This window comes from Macrosteles quadrilineatus, unplaced genomic scaffold, assembly GCF_028750875.1.
Source record: "Macrosteles quadrilineatus isolate MER2022 unplaced genomic scaffold, UCM_ALF_1.0 Scaffold_7__1_contigs__length_78375512, whole genome shotgun sequence".
Taxonomy (NCBI): domain Eukaryota; kingdom Metazoa; phylum Arthropoda; class Insecta; order Hemiptera; family Cicadellidae; genus Macrosteles; species Macrosteles quadrilineatus.
In genome coordinates, this window is record NW_026542600.1 from 33,890,438 (window position 1) to 33,909,153 (window position 18,716).

General features: G+C 33.5%; 1 protein-coding gene across 1 annotated transcript in view; it reads right to left on the reverse strand.

The window, feature by feature from the left end:
• LOC128998910 (cell adhesion molecule Dscam2-like) overlaps positions 1–14,972 on the reverse strand; it is a 149,113-nt gene extending 134,141 nt beyond the window's left edge. Inside the window, exon 1 of the mRNA XM_054425266.1 lies at positions 14,873–14,972. The gene's annotated coding sequence lies outside the window, so the exon portion shown is untranslated. The remainder of the gene's footprint in view (positions 1–14,872) is intronic.
• Between the last annotated feature and the right edge of the window lie 3,744 nt (positions 14,973–18,716).

Here is an 18,716-nt window from a genome sequence, read left to right on the forward strand (position 1 = left end):
TTACCCCCCCCCCCCCATTGGAGCATCTTTCCCCTCCTTGGGAGCAATAATTGTACTGTCTCGGAGTACTTTTGTACCTTTAACCTCAATATTATCTTGGGGGTCAAAACCACTTCTTTACTTGTATAATATAAGTATTATAAAGACAGGGCTTTTTAATCTAATTCGTAACTATTAGGCACTTCAATATACTAATCAAATTATTAAATTTATTATTTGTTAAATGTTTGCAATCAATTATTAGTTTTTTAAGCTCTGCACGATCACATTATACACAATTTATTTTGAGTTAATCAAAACAATCTAAATTTTGTTTCCTACACTTTTTATAATATACCCAACTAAATTTGTGCAGACCTCAAACACATAATTAATTACCTTTTTATATTTTTTCCCTTATTTGTTTTTAAGGACTCACAATAAATCAAGATATATGATAATGAATTATATCAAATACTTCACTACGTATTCACAGCATTATTGATTAAAATTGAGACTAGGATTACTTAACAAAACTTTCTAACTTGCTGTGGAGGGTCATAGTTGTTTTCTTTGAGTTGATTTTTATAAAACAAAGTTCAATATCACAAAGCGTTTTCCTATCGTATATTGTTTGACGAACATATCGAATTGAGTCAAAGTATTTAAATAGTATTCAGCATACACCCCTTGTTTACACATGCTAAATGTCTCACGAATTTCCCGGGTCTCAAACAATATACATGTAAGCCTAAAGCACGGAAATGAAAATCCCATTAACTGCACTAGAATGTTTTTACAGCAGTTGATCATTTGTGTTCCCCCACCACTTCTGTGTTTGAGACATTTAATCTTTAATTTATAAATGATTCTCGCCTATTTATAAATGTTAGTAAGGAAGTTCTGTCCAGTCGGTCTGACTGCATACAAGTCTCTTTGAACCGAAAACTTTGTCTGACGACACTCAAGTCTTGGCATTGTTGTTTAAGTTTCTATCGATAAAGTGTGTCATAATGTAATTAACTTAGTTTGATTATAATGAATAAAAGACTTCTTTATTAAATATCACAGTCGTTCAACGAGAGTTTCTAAAATACAAATTAATGAGAATTCAAAATTTATATTCCATTATTTTTATTTAACCTTAATCTTCTTTTATAAAATAAATTGATTGAAAGATACGCATAATTCATTGCGTTTATCATAAGCCATAATGTTTAACTTATAAATCAGTTACGGCTAAATATGTAATTTAATGTAGATACTGTAATATAAAGCTGTAATATAACTGTTGTATATAATAAAAATTGTATAAACTGTTGTATGTATATAAATATATAAGTATAACTGTATAACTGTAATATAAGCTGTTATTCCTGTAATATAAAAAGTATAAAACCTACAGGAATATAGATGTCAGTTACTCCACTGCTGTGCTTGGTGAATGTTCTAAATCTATTCTTAAGTGAGAAGTCAAAGCCAAAAAGTTCTAAAAAAAAACCAAACGGCCTTATGTTATATGGCAATCAAAACTAACACTGGTGAGAACTTTTTACTTGTCAACGATGAACAGAATTCTAGTCTAGGGTTTTCTAACAAGTTCAATTTGAAAGTGTTTGAAAAGATAGAAAAGGTGTACGTGGATGGAATTTTTAAGATTTGTCCTAAACTTTTCACACAAATGTTCACTTTTCATGGATTGGTAAATGAAACGAATGTTCCATTGATATTTGTCTTGCTGCCTGACAAAACAAAGAAAACATACTCTTTGGAACTGAAATGTGTAGCTAGTGAATGGGCTTCTCTTAATTTTACCTGCTTCCCTAAAGAAGTTTTCATAGGTTTTGAGCCAACACAACAAACGTATCATGTATGTATAATAGAGTGCAAAACAAACTATTATAACTAAACTGATTTCTTAAATTATGTACGATTATTTTATGTACCACTAAACCTACAATATCCTTGGCCGCAATTAACCTATTTATATTTGGGCCGCAACTCGTACAAAACTTTTTTCAGACTGGGCCGCAACTCATACGCAAAATGAAGTTTGGGCCGCAACTCACCAACACCGAATCTTATTCACAAAAACGGATTTGATATGTCTTTCAAGCATCCTGGTTCTGCTTTGGATCTTATTTGGGAAGGAGGATGTCGAACGATGAACAATTTGACGTCGTCGTAGGATGATTGTTTTTCTAAACATTCTGTTACATGTGGTTGTATACTTAGCTTGAAATCATCATAAAGTGAATCAGCTGAGTGTGAGTGATTACAGAACTGAATAGGATAAAATAACCTTAACCAAAATGAAAGCTTCCTACATGTACAAACGCTGAAAAGCTGCAGGCATTATTATTAAAGGGGTGCGTTTCTACAAGTTCGTTTGGATACAACCAAAATATGTTGCAAATAAATATATCAAAATAGGATTCACCTCACCAGTGGGTGGAGAGAAATAATTTCAGAGCTAATCCTTTTCAAACAGCATCAAAATGAGAATAGAAACTTGTATTTTTTCATCAGCCAACCTTCAGATTTTAAAAGTTGTTCAAAGCTAGTTGATCACTTAATAATTTTTTTTTACATTTTCACTTTTATACTTTTACTTTTACTTTTATTTGCTTCACTTTTTGTTTGGTTATGATTATTTTGCTCTCGAAAATTTTACAATGTTTAAGAGAGAATCTAATAAGCAGTTGTAAAACAGAACTAAAAATATTACATAATTACATAAATAAGATGTACTAAAAAGTTACTGACATACACAGTCATTATATTATTAATTCGAGTCCTAATCACTGGATAAAGAAGAATAACAAGTGCCAATAATTTTATTATTGTTCCTTGAATGCTAAAACATATTGGTAGAACCTAAACGTAAAGAAAGAACCGAGCTTCTCTATTCCACCCTGTTTTGGATTTTAGCCCAGTTTAATCGTTTGCAGATTACAGCCTCATATCGTCTTCAGCCTGAGAGATCTTTCATAGGCTTTAAGTCTTCTCAAGTATTCAGATGCTATGTTTTCAAGCTTCACTGGTGTTAAGGTTATTAACTTGGGAAGCTAGTTTGTACATGTTTCAACATTTTTACATATTGTTACAATACATGTCGGATTTCAGGGATCAGTGTAAGGAGTCCATAGTCTTATGTTAACATTTAATTTTAAAATATATAACAGTAAAAGAGAATTTTTTTGAAGAAGGTTTAGTGGAACATTAGTTAGCCAATTAAGAAAAAAATCTGTTCATCATTTTATAATTTTTTTTCGTTAATAAATGTGACGTAAATCTTGTAAAATTGTTGATACACAAGCTTTCACTTTTTACATGTAGGCATAACTCTTAAATAATACTAATCAAAAAATCAATGTGAGCTCAAAAAAAGCTTTCTTAAAATACCATTACACTATGCATTAAATGTAGCAAAAGAAAATCTCTGAAATGGTGCCTTATCTCAGTACCGAAGGATTACTTAGACAGAATAAAGGTAACTGAACCTCTTGTCTACTAAACGCTTAAGTTTTAAAAAGTGTTTCTTCCGGAGATAACTGCAAACATAAAATAAATGTATATTTATATTTAATTGCATTGTCCCATTTAAAATAATAAAACAAAACACATCAAACTAATAAGGCGAAGCACAAACATGATTAGAGTTGAGAGATGGAACATGAAATTAATTTACATAAACACGACGTGACGAAGCATCGGTCTACGTGATGTGACCCGGATTACTGTTCTCTGACAACTGATAAATGATAATCAGTCCGCAATACAGCATTACACTGATCAACACAGTACAACATTAGTATACGTGATGTGACCCGGGCTACTGTTCTCTGGCAACTGATAAATAATAATCAGTCCGCAATGCAGCATTACACTGATCAACAGAGTACAGCATCAGTATACGTGATGTGACCCGGGCTACTGTTCTCTGGCAACTGATGAATGAAAATCAGTCCGCAATACAGCATTACACTGATCAACAGAGTACAGCATCAGTATACGTGATGTGACCCGGACTACTGTTCTCTGGCAACTGATGAATGATAATCAGTCCGCAATACAGCATTACACTGATCAACACAGTACAGCATCAGTATACGTGATGTGACCCGGACTACTGTTCTCTGGCAACTGATGAATGATAATCAGTCCGCAATACAGCATTACACTGATCAACAGAGTACAGCATTAGTATACGTGATGTGACCCGGGCTACTGTTCTCTGGCAACTGATGAATGATAATCAGTCCGCAATACAGCATTACACTGATCAACACAGTACAGTATCAGTATACGTGATGTGACCCGGACTACTGTTCTCTGGCAACTGATGAATGATAATCAGTCCGCAATACAGCATTACACTGATCAACACAGTACAGCATCAGTATACGTGATGTGACCCGGACTACTGTTCTCTGGCAACTGATAAATAATAATCAGTCCGCAATACAGCATTACACTGATCAACACAGTACAGCATCAGTATACGTGATGTGACCCGGACTACTGTTCTCTGGCAACTGATGAATGATAATCAGTCCGCAATACAGCATTGCACTGATCAACAGAGTACAGTATCAGTATACGTGATGTGACCCGGATTACTTTTCTCTGGCAACTGATGAATGATAATCAGTCCGCAATACAGCATTACACTGATCAATAGAGTACAGCATCAGTAAACGTGATGTGACCCGGGCTACTGTTCTCTGGCAACTGATAAATGATAATCAGTCCGCAATACAGCATTACACTGATCAATAGAGTACAGCATCAGTAAACGTGATGTGACCCGGGCTACTGTTCTCTGTTAACTGATAAATGATAATCAGTCCGCAATACAGCATTACACTGATTAACCCAGTACAACATCTGTATACGTGATGTGACCCGGACTAAAATAAACAAACTATGCAATACATATAATAACAGTTAACTTTTTTCCCCATACGGGCCACATTCATCTACGTACTTGTGAAATTTATTAATTATGTTCATCAACCAAGCACATTTTTAAATTTAACTACGTAATTACATCATTGCATATTTTTATGACCCATTAAAAATTTTATTAGATCAAATGTCTGATACTGGCATTCTTGTAAATTAGCAGATCTATACGTTTCTCTTAATTGAGGTTTTCTATAATTAAATTACTTAAATGCTCCATTATACTAAACCAAACTATGAGATGGGACGTGGTTACTTTAAACCCTATACGGGGCTCATGGTGACATTACAAACAAGCAATATCAGTGTCTACTGTAGATTGGTTTTATGAATTGACCTGCCTCTTGATAGTTTTGTGTGGAGAAGATACGCCTTATTGGACAGAATTTCATTAGTAATTGGATCACTAGTGCCTGAACAATCAGCTCAAAGCCTCTCTTTGTTACAAGCGAAGCATTGGTAAATGGGGCAGTAGCGTCGTAGTAGCTGTGTATTTGTCACGCTGGACATATGGTGTTTAGTGATTTATAAGAGTGAAACGATTCGACTTTGCGCCTAATCTCGGCGCCCAGACATATTGATTCTCTCTAATCCCCAAATAAGATATATCGGATGTCCACTCAACGATCCCTTCATTCATTCCACGTTATCTTTTTACAGCAGTATTTATTGGTAGCGATAAAAACTGCATTGCATTTTCTTAAACAATCTGTAGTCAAGGCTAGAATAGTAATGCAGCTAGTTGGTTGTTAGGTATTTTAAAATAAATGTGAAAATCATTATAAGTACGAAAGATCAGAAGCGAAGGTTAAATGATGCAAATGAACTAAGATTAATTTGAAATACTTCAATCGTTTAAATAATTTCCACGATGTAAAAGCAATAAGTTACTTAATTTAATTTGCTTCTAAGTGAACGCATGTTTTAATTTTATTTATTTTCCATACCATCGTTTAAAAAAAAATCCATATAGGGAAGTCGCTATTACCATAGGTGGCATGGTAAAACCGCCCGTGAACGCGATAACTTGAATATTTTTTTACCGATTTTGATGAAATTTGGTTAAAAGGGGTAATGCGGGATAAACTTTAATGAGTTCGCGAACCAGCATGATCGGACAGTGGAAACGGGGTTTTATGGGGTAAAACAAATGTTTTTTTTTTCATCTTGACCCTCAAACCACAACATTTCCCAATTTCTCTCTAGACCGGTTTCTAAACAGCTTAAGAAAACAAATAATGTTTTATATCGAAGTGTTTTGTACGGTTATTGGTAACGAAAAAATTAAAAAAAATTAAATTTAAAGTTCCCATGTTATTATTATGGAGAGTATTGTAAAATGTTGTAGTTTGCTTGTTTATGGATATATTTTGATCAAACTTGGCAAATTTATTTATTTTATACTGAGCAATTAATATTTTACTAAAAAACACAATTTTTAGTTTCCTTGTAGCAGCATACCTAGGTATTTGTTAAACTTAATGTTATTTAAATTAGCTTATTTAAATTAATTTAATGTAAATTTAATTGAAAATCAATTAAGATAAATGGAAATTCGCTTAGTCGGCAGGTTTGCTGCGGCGGGGGTATTTTACATTTCAATGATACGGGAAGAGCTTGACAAAACAGAACAGAGATATTTCAAAAATGTTGCAGCTTGAAAACATGCATTTCAGACTTATCACTTATTACGTGTATCGGTCAAGTCATAAGTCATCAATAACTAGAACATGACAAATGCAACACATGTATGTGACTGATGTACAATAATGGAATTTGTATTTTCTGCATAAATAGTCAACTTACACATACAAAAAAGATACAAATAACATAAAAACAATGCCAATAATTACTTAATAAATATTTGGACAAATAATACAAATTGGACTATATATTTAGAGGACTACATCGGTGAAAGAAGAATAGTTTACTCCACGCTAGCAACCCAAGATAAACCCGTTAACAGAAGGCTTGAGGGGACAACCCGAAGCCAACTACGACCTGTTTCCCTGGTGTGTGAAGCATGGAGTGGTGATCTAAGACGATAGTCAGTATCCAGCAAGTTCTAGTGGGAACAAGTTTCATAAAGATTGGTTGAAGCAATTTAAAGATAAACATGTTTATATGAAAATATCAAATGGCGGATATCCGGTTAACGAAACGCTTTTGGAAAAATTTTAATCTTGATTTTCTTGTTATTTTGACCCATAGAACCATTTCCCGGAGTTTGGTTGTTTACTTACGGGACACCCTGTATATATGAATTAAACGGATGGTGCTTTTTGGCATCTAGGGACATAAAAACGAAAAAGTAAATCAATCCCAGGTCTTACCATGAGACCTACGGCAATAGCTTATTCCCTATATGGGAAATTCACTAAGATGAGGTTGTCTCTTGATAAATCTTATCTTTTGTTGGCTGTTTGCTTGGTTATCATTCGCGCATACCTTTCAAAAGTGCATGAGCGTAAAAATATGATTTAAAATATTTATTCGAATATTTTAAAGTACAATTCAAACAATACCCAAAATTAGTTTCAAATCCGAAAACAATGATCAAGCGTGGTCATATGTAATCATTTAGTTAATTATAATAAGAGGTGTGTGCTTTATTAAGTTTTACCCTCTATAGAACAAGAGCAAAGGGTTCATCAGTACAATATAAGAGGCTTGTCGTTGTTGTGAGAGTTGGGTTAAACAATAGACACCGTGTACCCTCCAAATTAGCTACTGCACTCACCGGGCGAAGCGATTAGTATTGAAAACACGGGCTGTTGTTACATCGTCGCAACTGTTTAAAGGTCCTCTATAAATATTACAAGTGTCAACTCAATATACACAGGATGAAGGGTGAATAACTGTCATATCATATCTCAGGAACTATTAGACTTAAAGAATAGATGAAATTTCAAATGCTACCTGCTTTGTTTTGTTCAATAAAATTACGATATTAAAAATTAATCCGCCATTTTCGATTTGGCGGCAAACTTTGAAACTTCTGGTCAAAACACCTATAATATTATAACGGGTACAGATATAATATGCGATTGTAATACTTATTTTGATGTGTGTTTTTTGTGACAAAAAAATTATTTTGGAGATGTGTGAAAATTTAATATATTTTCCATAAAAAAATGTGTATGGAACTTCAAACCCCTTCAGATTTTAAAACTTTTATAAAATAAAAAAGTATAAGACATACATTATTTTAATGAACCCAACGTCTTATTCATTTCCATATAATATTCAAACATTTTTTAATTGCAAATCAAAAATTTACCAACGTGGTATTTATTCCGTATAGGTGCCTCCAAACGAATTGTTAATTTTGATATCTTACTTTATAGTTTTTTACCTCCTGAATCCAAATATACCATTATTTTTCACCGCTGATAAATATTTCTCAAGATATCGCCGTAAAAACATGCTTAACATTACAATAAACAAGATAGGGTGGATAACATTTCAAGTGATTCTGTAGTCAAATAACTTAATGTTCTCTATAATAGGAATTTCGTCACATTATGGAGATATAGATGGACTGGTGGACTAATTACTTGTAGTTCTTATTTAGGCATGTCAGGGTGGTAGGTCGTGCTGTATGTGAATTGGTAACTGCATTAAGTCCTTTGAAGGTAGGTTAGATTAGGTAAGGTAAAGTTTAGGTTATAATGTATCAAGTTGTTAGTTTATGTTGCCTGCAGACTGTTTTTGTAAAATTGAAATCCTGAGAAAAACACTTCAAATTACTTTTTCAAAAATGCTTGCATTTTTAAAATAGTAATTTGAAGTGTTTTTTCTGGATTTTAATTTTACAAAAATAGTCTGCAGGTAGCATAAACTAACAACTTGATACATTATAACCTAAACTTTACCTTACCTAATCTAACCTACCTTCAAAGGACTTAATGCAGTCACCAATTCACATAAAGCACGACCTATCACCCTGACATACCTTTTCTGACATCAAAAGGAGTTTGCTTACACATTCTAGAGGTTTGGTTAGGTTAGGTTATGTTAGAATAGCACCATTTTAGTATGTAATTTCTAAACGGCGAAATATAAATCAATAAATCATTAATAAGGATAAAATACCCATAGTACATTCCACTTTAAAATGGCATCCATCCTAGCTTGTTTATTGTAATGTTGTATATTATTACGGCGATATCTTGAGAAATATTCATCAGCTGTGAAAAATAATGGTATATTTGGATTCAGGAGGTAAAAAACTATAAAGTAAGATATCAAAATTAAAAATTCGTTTGGAGGCACCTGTGCGGAATAATTACCACAGACGTTTTTATGAAAATACTGAAATTACCGAAAATACAACGCATGTTTTTAATGGCATTGATAATATTTTTGATCTTGTAGGTACGCTTTTATTTTACAGAGCCGTTATTGAACTAAAGCACGGCTAATTGAAGTTATTTACATGCATTTCTTTGGAACAACATATTGATTTTCCACAATTAATATCTCGACAAACTTTTATGTCTATAAAAAATTGCAAAACAGTTGCAAAGTTGCGTTAACAAAAATAATCCCAAACAAAAAAGGGAGTTTGGTAAGACATATAAAACTTTTCCTCCGTATTAGAAAACAGCGCGTAAATTGCAAGATACAAGTTCTCAATAAAACTCCGTTCTCTAAATTTCTAATTTCTGAGATACCACTGGCATGAATCTTTCGGCCTGCAAATATTTAATAACATTGACTAAAGCACACTTATGTGTGCCACTGGCATAACAAATAGTTTCCTTGATTGAAATCAGAGATCCTACAGTGAAATATAATGGTTTGTTAAGTGTTACGAAGATATTAAATTCTGATTATACGTTTAGAATATACTTTTCATGAACTAAACACAAGCCACAGTATAGTGTGGTACACTGCATTATTCTATTACTGGAATCGCAAGCCTGTAGTGATAAATAAAAATCAGACTGAAATTACGTCTAATTACGATGTTAAATTAATAGTTCCGATTTAGGGACATGCTAATTTTCATGCGACAAACCATATATTGATGCGATGCTGCAGAATCAACGGATGCGACAATTTGACCAACCCCATACATCAACTACTCCCACTATAAAATAGTAATGTATATTCAAGAATGTTAATGACCATCCGTTTGTGTTTATTTCTGTTTATTTGTGGACATGGCTAGCCATTACGCAATTATAACTGTGTTGAGCGAGTTGCTTAATTCATTTAAAGTAGAATAAAATTACCGTCGTTTCTCGTTGAAACTATTCAGTTTTTCAGACTCCAATAAATTTGTTCAATAAACAACAAATATCTTTCGCTTCTCAACAACCCTATATATATAACAACACAAATTATATAAAATACTACAAAATACATATTTAGAGAAATGGCTGGCAGTAAAGTTTTATTTGATAGTATATATTCACACTTAAAACTTATATTCATGAATAGATAATCACGTTTTAGATCAAACATGAAAACTAACTAAACAAATGAATGTATGAGTTAACGTGCCAACTTAGCCTAAACGTTTTTTTTTATTGTTTGGTCACAATTTTATGAAAAATTCTCTTTTCAGCGAATTTCTCATACAGGGAATAAGCTATTACCGTAGTACTGTGGTAAGACCTGGATCCGGGACCAATTAACTTTTTCGTTTTGAAGCCCCTAGAGGCCAAAAACACCATATATATATATGTGTGTGTGTGTGTGTGTGTATTACAATATCTTCCAAACCATTTGGTAGAACTAAAAACAAAACAAATAATTTAGTATATTGAAGCGTTATTATACGCCTAATTGTTACGGAGAAAATTCAAAAAAATTTTAAATTTAGAATTCCCGTGTATTATTATTCTTATGGAGAATAAGTCAACTGTTGTAGTTTGCTTGTTTATAAACATATTTTGATCAATTTTGGAAAATACATTCACTTTAAAAATTTAATACTGTAGTTTAGTAAAAACTACAGTATTACAATTTTAAAATAAAAAACACTTTTTTGCCCTCCCTGTTGCAGCAAAACCTAAATACTCGTAAACTAATTATAATTAAATAGGGAATAAATGTGATATTTTTAAGGAGACATTTTAGTGTAAATCCAATCAGGCAAATGGGAATTCGCTAAGTCTGTAGGTTTGCTGCGGCAGGGGTACTTAAAGGTTGGTGACCTCTCTTTAGATTCTTCCTTTCACAAGGGGCTCAGACGTCTGTACTTTAAACGTATGAATACGGAACAAAGAGAGGTTAAAGAAAAATAATCAATTGTACTGATACATAAATGTTAGATGCGACATTTGGACTCGAATTTATACTATTCCTCCTTTTATTTCGTCGTTGACACAAAACCGATTTGTAAATATTTGTCACAATTAAACTTCAACTTAAAACATATCTTGGCACCACTTACATAAAAGACATCACATTTTTGTCTACTTATTAATTTCCGAAATATTGATAAAATGCTATACGCAATACGTTATATAATCATTGTTTATGCAATTATTATGTTCAAGTATTTTTTTTTTTTTTTTTTTAGAAATTCTCTGTTATATTGTAAATTTTTGAAATCAAAACCACAATTTTTTTCCTGAAAGCAGCATGCCTACATTTTCATTAGGCAATGTAATTAATACTAAGAATGATTTAAGTGTCATTTGATCATGCACTTTTCAACGATGCACCTAAAATTCGATAAATTCTGGAACAGTGAAAGGATATAATTTTTTCGTGAATTTCTGTAACCATAATTTTTTTTTTCCATGAACAACGATGATTCTACTCCAATACGGTTTTTAAAACGAGATTATGTATATACATTTTATGTATAAGTAGGTTTATTGTAATCCGTCGCTTTCCATAAATAAGTATAAAACACTCCTTGGCAATAGGAAAACCAATAAAGGAAGAACAATACTTGAGACAATCTTTAGATACTAAAGCACTTTTGTACTGCTGTTCAAAACTGTTGCGACATTCAACATAACAGAGGATGTTTAGAATATTCAAAGTAAAAACAAAAACATTTATTTAATCTTGTATGTTTATTTTTTAAATGCAAATGCCAATTCTAGATACTAGTTATAATATTCTTTGTAATATTGAATTTAGATACTCGTCGTGTCATTTCATTTTTTCGGCAAATCGTATGTATGCCTCATGTTCATAATATCGTTTACCAGCGCAATATTTCTGTAGCCAATGCCGCTTCGATCTGGTGTTACTCTTAAAACTAAATGTAATTCTTTGGTCGCATTTATTTATTGATCTTGATTTTAATATTCCAAACATTATTTTTTATAACACTTTAGCAATGTAGTCAACCTTTGTCTAGATTTGTTTCATTATTGCTTCGAACCAATCTTTACACAAACATAAATTATTTTTACGATGCATATTAGAACCTGCATATTAAGGCTATATATTATGTAATGCGTCTTAAAAGAGTTTTGAAATTGATAACTTGTACGTAAAACTAATAAACATTGCTACCGAAGATAACATGTCTGAGAAAGGAACCAGTATTTTGTTATACAAAATGCTATTTCATCAGATAATTTCTTAGAACTTGGTGAGATTCAGAAACTGACGACAACAGCGTTTTAAGTAGGCCTTTACATAGGCAATGTTGCGTAAAACAATTTGAAAGGTTTGGCTCAGCTTGCCTTAATTACCTGAATTTCTAATTTAAAACATAATAGTGTCATTTATAATGCAGGTATTTATGTTTCTCTAGGTAGTTTACATAATTTCAGTACTGTTCTTATTTTCGTTCTTGAACACATTTTTTAGGATGAATGACGAATGAATTTTCTCTAAAAATATAAAATATATTTTTCTATTTCATTATAATTTACGTTTCATATAATTTTCCTGACAAGTATTTACAAGTTTGGCCTTGTGCTATTGTTTTTTATAATAATCTAAATGGGTTGAATTAAGAGAAAAGATTATATCTCTGGTTCTCTACAACCACATTTTCAGTAGCAATCAATTTTACTTCAAATTAGTAGGTAGTCCAAACCAATTTAATACATAAACTTTAAACAACAAATTAAACATCGTTAAGAAAATATGTTATAGTACACTGATTTAGATAGATATTCCTAAGACTTTAGATTTCGTTATAAGTTATTAAATCGTCAAGTCATATCTGGCATTTCTTTTAGTATAATGAGATTGCAAAGTGCTCGAGAATTATTCAGCGAATTTTAATTTATTAATACGCCGGCACTTTCTTGGAAATAGTTTTAGCGAATTTCCCTATAGGGAAGTGGCTATTACCGTAGGTGGCACGGTAAGACCTGTAGCCGGGACCAATATACTTTTTATTTTTGTTCTCCCTAGAGGCCAAAAACAATATTCGATCAAATTTTTATATATACGTCCGTAAACGTGATAACTTAAATTATTTTTGTCCGATTTTGATGCAATTTGGTTTGAAGGTGTAAGGCGAGAAAAACTTGAATGAGTTTGCGAATCAGCATGATCGGACCATGGGACAAGGGATTTACGAAGGGTTTTATGGGGGTAAAATAGATATTTCTCATTTTTGACCCTCAAAACAAAATGTCCCAATTTCACTCTAGGCCATTTTTAAGAGCTTAAAAACAAATAATTTAGTATACCAAAGAGCTTTTGTACTGTTATCGCTTACGTAGAAAATTCAAAAAATTGCAAATTTAAAATTCCCGTGTTATTTTTAAGGAGAATATTGTAAAATGTTGTAGTTTGCTTGTTTATGAAAATATTTTTATCAAACTTGGCAAATTTATTTATATTATACTAAGCTACTAATATTTTACTAAAAATCACACTTTATTAGCCTCCCTGTAGCAGCAAACCTAGGTACTCGTTAAATCTAATGTTATTTAAATATATTTAATTTAAAATCAATTCAGGCAAATGGAAATTCGCTTAGTCTGCAGGTTTGCTGTGCCGGGGGTATTTGTTTAGTACCTCAACTGTTTTACATCAATAACAAGTACACTATATTTTCATACTTCATCCCCAAAAATAGTAACCTAAAATACCATGTGTACTTATATAATTATTACCTTTACATGTCATAGAATTTTCCTGTATATTGATAATTTAGCTTAATCATTCTTTAATGATTAGCTCAGTATATTTTTATTATAAATAATTCAAATGATTTTAGAAATATTCATACCTATGTAAGTACAACTTTTTGGTTATTTATCAAAACGTTGGTAACTAAGAACTCCTATACTCCCAGTGCACAGCATGTTTTGCTGGGAGTAAAAGGGATTCTACATATATTATATCGTGAGCTTATTTTCAAAATTAAAGTTATATTCCCTACTCTCAACACTGGTCTACTCACAGAAGGTACAAAAGTTCACCAAATAAAAACGTAATTAATATTACAAATAAGAAGGAAATAGAATAATTTCCTTTTAATCGGTTGCAGCTCTGTACCAAATTTACATATTTATTTTCCATTATCTGTTAAACATTTATGTACTATAAGAGCTTTGCCAAGTTTTTGGAAAATATTTTATCCCAATTCAATAAACTTTTTCGCTCGGCCACTCTTAGTAGGTTCTAAAAAAATTGAAATTAAATTATAAATCAAACAAATTAACAAGTACAAATATTAAGTTGCTTACTTCTATCATTTGTTTATCGTCATTACGTTCTTACAATCTCTTCATTCGATTTCCGATGTTGTAAAAACCACTTTGGACAAATCACTTTAATACTTGTAAAAGAATGTCCTACAACTGGTTAACACTTAGACTTTATTCACATGTGTAGGCATAATTTTTAACAAACATGTAACAATTCGAGGTTAAATAAAATAAAATAATTTAAACATAACTAATAAAGGTATCGGTTTTCTTGAAGGGATACATTACTAAATATTACTTTTTTTAAGGATTGATGAAGATTAAAACAAACTTACCGGGTGTTTGATGCTGAGTGTTATGAATCTCGTGCGCGTCTCCTCAGCGCGTGCGACACGTGCTATACCTGATATAGGAGCGCTGAACACTCGACTGGTGTTGACCGCGGACTGACTGATGCAGCGGCTGATTCAGCGTTCAGCGCGCACTCTCGCACGCACACTCCCCCAATCCACACAGACACATGCACGATGCTGATAACTGAGTTATAGCACAACACATAGCACATAGCACAATTAGTAGAGCTGCCATTAAATATAAGTCGTATTGATTGGCGATGACAATAGATCATCCGCTTCCCCCACACACCCCTTTTCATCCACTCGTATCACTACAATTATTTTAGTAATCAGCTCGCATCGGCTGTTTGTCACCATTTGTTTTACTCGTCGAACAGTATTGATAAAAAATGACAAGTCTGTTGTTGAGTTGGGACTTCAACATGGATTTAATATGTATCATATTTGACTTCAATAGACATTTTTCAAAATATGTAAGCCCTCATTCGTTCGACTAAGGCCTGGTCATACTTGCTCTACGACCATTTCTACATAGGTGCGAGCTCCCAAGCCCGGTTTTTGATCCGGGCTCTTCAGTAGTTAGGCACGCCTAACACTGGGCGCGTACTTGCTAGGCTCGAGCTCCCAAACCACCTCTAAGAGAATACAAACTAGTCACAATAGCATTTTCATGGAGGAAGTTTGTTGTGAAATCAAGTTCATTGAAGAGATGGTGCTCTTATAAACAATAAGTGTAGAGAAAATATGAGAGAAAACGTAAAAATACATTGCAGGAATTTAAAATATTTAAGATATACTTTTGTTGGAATTTTAGTACCGGTAAGGATGAAAGTTAAGTAAACCTTAATCTCATTCAATACATATATGAGATATAATACAGAGTATAGAAATTTATGACAGACGCAGTTATTATTATTATCCTACAAATTCTATGATTGGAGTTTGGAGGGCTGGAAAACAAACAATGTTAATGCACATAACACTATAGCAAATTTTATTTTGTTTCCATTTTTAATGCTTATGAAAAGATAAAAGTGGTTCTGTTAACGAAGACAATATAGTAAAAATCTAAAGTTTTTTTGGGGAAGTACATAATACTTTAATCGTTAAGAGATATACTACGTCACAGCATTGATTAAGGTGAGGTTATATGTAACTGTGTTGGTATAAGCTTGGTGTATGCCACAAGTTTGATGGAGGAGAGCAAGCTAATGTTCAGGTAGGAGATGTACTACGTCACAGCGTTGATTAAGGTGAGGTTATATGTAACTGTGTTGGTATAAACTTGGTGTATGCCACAAATTTGATGGAGGAGAGCAAGCTAATGTTCAGGTAGGAGATATACTATGTCACAGCGTTGATTAAGGTGAGGTTATATGTAACTATGTTGGTATAAGCTTGGTGTATGCCACAAGTTTGATGGAGGAGAGCAAGCTAATGTTCAGGTAGGAGATATACTACGTCACAGCGTTGATTAAGGTGAGGTTATATGTAACTATGTTGGTATAAGCTTGGTGTATGCCACAAGTTTGATGGAGGGGAGCAAGCTAATGTTCAGGTAGGAGATATACTATGTCACAGCGTTGATTAAGGCGAGGTTATATGTAACTGTGTTGGTATAAGCTTGGTGTATGCCACAAGTTTGATGGAGGGGAGCAAGCTAATGTTCAGGTAGGAGATATACTATGTCACAGCGTTGATTAAGGTGAGGTTCTATGTAACTATGTTGGTATAAGCTTGATGTATGCCACAAGTTTGATAGAGAAGAGCAAGCTAATGTTCAGGTAGGAGATATACTATGTCACAGCGTTGATTAAGGTGAGGTTATATGTAACTATGTTGGTATAAGCTTGGTGTATGCCAAACGTTTGATGGAGGAGAGCAAGCTAATGTTCAGGTAGGAGATATACTATGTCACAGCGTTGATTAAGGCGAGGTTATATGTAACTGTGTTGGTATAAGCTTGGTGTATGCCACAAGTTTGATGGAGGGGAGCAAGCTAATGTTCAGGTAGGAGATATACTATGTCACAGCGTTGATTAAGGCGAGGTTATATGTAACTGTGTTGGTATAAGCTTGGTGTATGACACAAGTTTGATGGAGGAGAGCAAGCTAATGTTCAGGAAGGAGATATACTATGTCACAGCGTTGATTAAGGTGAGGTTATATGTAACTATGTTGGTATAAGCTTGGTGTATGCCACAAGTTTGATGGAGGAGAGCAAGCTAATGTTCAGGTAGGAGATATACTACGTCACAGCGTTGATTAAGGTGAGGTTATATGTAACTATGTTGGTATAAGCTTGGTGTATGCCACAAGTTTGATGGAGGAGAGCAAGCTAATGTTCAGGTAGGAGATATACTACGTCACAGCGTTGATTAAGGTAAGGTTATATGTAACTATGTTGGTATAAGCTTGGTGTATGCCACAAGTTTGATAGAGGAGAGCAAGCTAATGTTCAGGTAGGAGATATACTACGTCACAGCGTTGATTAAGGTGAGTTTATATTTAACTGTGTTGGTACAAACTTGGTGTATGCCACAAATTTGATGGAGGAGAGCAAGCTAATGTTCAGGAAGGAGATATACTATGTCACAGCGTTGATTAAGGTGAGGTTATATGTAACTATGTTGGTATAAGCTTGGTGTATGCCAAAAGTTTGATGGAGGAGAGCAAGCTAATGTTCAGGTAGGAGATATACTATGTCACAGCGTTGATTAAGGCGAGGTTATATGTAACTGTGTTGGTATAAGCTTGGTGTATGCCACAAGTTTGATGGAGGGGAGCAAGCTAATGTTCAGGTAGGAGATATACTATGTCACAGCGTTGATTAAGGTGAGGTTATATGTAACTATGTTGGTATAAGCTTGGTGTATGCCACAAGTTTGATAGAGGAGAGCAAGCTAAAGTTCAGGTAGGAGATATACTACGTCACAGCGTTGATTAAGGTAAGGTTATATGTAACTGTGTTGGTATAAGCTTGGTGTATGCCACAAGTTTGATGGAGGAGAGCAAGCTAATGTTCAGGTAGGAGATATACTATGTCACAGCGTTGATTAAGGTGAGGTTATATGTAACTATGTTGGTATAAGCTTGGTGTATGACACAAGTTTGATGGAGGGGAGCAAGCTAATGTTCAGGTAGGAGATATACTATGTCACAGCGTTGATTAAGGTGAGGTTATATGTAACTTTGTTGGTATAAGCTTGGTGTATGCCACAAGTTTGATAGAGGAGAGCAAGCTAATGTTCAGGTAGGAGATACACTATGTCACAGCGTTGATTAAGGTGAGGTTATATGTAACTATGTTGGTATAAGCTTGGTGTATGCCACAAGTTTGATGGAGGAGAGCAAGCTAATGTTCAGGTAGGAGATATACTATGTCACAGCGTTGATTAAGGTGAGGTTATATGTAACTATGTTGGTATAAGCTTGGTGTATGCCACAAGTTTGATGGAGGAGAGCAAGCTAATGTTCAGGTAGGAGATATACTACGTCACAGCGTTGATTAAGGTGAGGTTATATGTAACTATGTTGGTATAAGCTTGGTGTATGCCACAAGTTTGATGGAGGAGAGCAAGCTAATGTTCAGGTAGGAGATATACTACGTCACAGCGTTGATTAAGGTAAGGTTATATGTAACTATGTTGGTATAAGCTTGGTGTATGCCACAAGTTTGATAGAGGAGAGCAAGCTAATGTTCAGGTAGGAGATATACTACGTCACAGCGTTGATTAAGGTAAGGTTATATGTAACTGTGTTGGTATAAGCTTGGTGTATGCCACAAGTTTGATAGAGGAGAGCAAGCTAATGTTCAGGTAGG